Below are 2,269 nucleotides of genomic sequence, written 5' to 3' on the forward strand. Positions count from 1 at the left end.
GAAAGGTGGGAGTTCTGAAAGCAACCAGGGAGCCCTAGGGTGCACGAGATGGGAGGAAAACTCACTTTATACTTAGAAAGTCTGGCCAGGAGGCTCGAGGCCCTCTGGCTAAAAGAGTAAATGAAAGGCTGTGCATCATGGAGGAGTGGAGAGTTTGAAGGAGTCTGAGGGGTTAATTCCAGAGGGCACTGAGGGAAGAATGATGGAAGACAGATCTGGGAGAGACAGAAGGAATGTGGCAGCCAGCAATGTGGACAGCTGCATCCAGGCTGATGGCAAATGGTCTAGAAGACCGTCTCCTAGACATGAGCAGGCCAGGGCCTTAGAAGCCAGGAGCCCATAACAGATACCACCAATTGACTGCAGTGTGCTGGTGTGGAGGAAGGGGACCATTTCTGCGGCTCTCACTGACTCTGAGAGTTATTATAAAGTCAATGGTCATTAATATTTATCTTTTAAAGGATGGCTGCATAATGAGAAGTGCTGGCAGTACTTAGTAATTAGAACCTGGGATGCTGCTGCTGTTGTGAAGACAGAAGAGCTTCTCATTAAACAGATCAGGGAGAAGAGAGATTGGATAGGATGTGTAAGAACGGCTGTGGGCGTGTCGAGAAATGCTGCTGACGGAGGCTTTAGGAATGCTTACTCAGGACAATTCGCTCCCGTGGAGATCTGGTTCCTCTGTGATATGGCTTTAAGGATGTATGCAGGACAGTTGACACACCCAAAAGAGCTTGGAGAATTCTATATGAGTTAAGAATTAACAAAGCCACCAACAAGAATGAAACAGACTACAGTCACCACACACAGTTATATTTCTTTCTTTGCTGTTTGGGGTTTGTGTGTTTGTTTTGAGAGCCGATCTCATGTAGCTCAGGTTAGCCCCCAACTTCCCACAGAGCTAAGGATGACTTGGAGCTCCCGATCTTCCTAGCTGCCACCTCCCAAGTTCTGGGATTACAGGTAAGTGCACTGTGACTGGTTTATGTGGCATTGGAGTTGAACACAAGACATTGTCTGCACTAGACAGGCACGCCACCAACTGAGTCACGTGCCCAGCCCATCATTCCACGGTTCTATGATTTTATCATTTCTATTATGTGCACATATTACTTTTATAGGTAGAAATGTACATAGTATGTAATTTGAAGTTATATGTTTCTCAAATAGAAAAAATATGTATAATATTTGAAACTATATATAAAGGCTTTAATAGTCAATATAAAAGGGTTTTGAGTCCGGCAATACATGGCAAGGGTTGGCAAGCTCTCTGTCAAGTCTAGAGTATCAGTCAGGGTTCTCTAGAGAAACAAAACCAATAGAATACACACAATCACAGAAGGGAGTGCATTGTACTCGCTTCCCCAGGCCGAAGCTAGATAGTCCCACAGTGGCTCTCTGCAGGCTGGAAAGCTAGGAAAGTCAGGATCTGCCAGACTACGCTGGAAGCTTCAAAACTAGAGAGACCAAAAGTATGGCTATTTGCAAAGCTGAAGGCCTGGAGAGGACTACCTTGTGTAGTCAAAGACACCAGCATCTGTTGTCTGCAGCTGGTGGCCACAGTAAGCTTGTATGTGCCAGTGAGGGTCCTGCTGCTATCTGATCCACCCAGGCTCCCCAGTCTCACAGACACCAGGAGGCGTGCTTACCTATTTCCTAGCCTTCTCTCAATAAGGTCAAGTTACTAGGTTACTAGTAGTAACTAGAATAGTTACTAGGAGTAACCATCACAACATCAAGTACGTATCTTCTGAGTCTTTCCTGGCTACACAGTCGGTGCTACAAGTATTCAATGTCAACATCGAAACAGAAGCAGTCATGGACAGAACATGAATTCATGAGCATGGCTGCAAGCTGACCTGTAATCCCAGAACACGGGAGGTGGCAGCAAGAAGATCAGGAGTTCTGAGTCATCCTTAGCTACATAGGCAGTTCATTATTTTTTTCAAAAAGAGGCAACAAGCTCAAATTTAGCCAACTGGCTGTTGTTTCTTAATCCTCCAAGTAGTGAACATATAACATGGAACAGTAGCCAGGCAAAGAGAAGTAGAGACAACCCCAGGGGCGTTCTCTTGCCTGCTCAGAGTGCTTTCATAAGCCCTGGCTACAGCTGTGCTATAAACTACAATTTTAAAGAACACAAGGATGATAAAAAAAAAAAAAAAAAAAAAAAAAACCTCGTGCTCGCAAGGATGACACGCAAATTCATGAAGCGTTCCATATTTTTGTATCAAAAGATGGCCTAGTCGGTCATCACTGGAAAGAGAGG

Source organism: Mus caroli, chromosome 7, assembly GCF_900094665.2.
Source record: "Mus caroli chromosome 7, CAROLI_EIJ_v1.1, whole genome shotgun sequence".
NCBI classification, from domain to species: domain Eukaryota; kingdom Metazoa; phylum Chordata; class Mammalia; order Rodentia; family Muridae; genus Mus; species Mus caroli.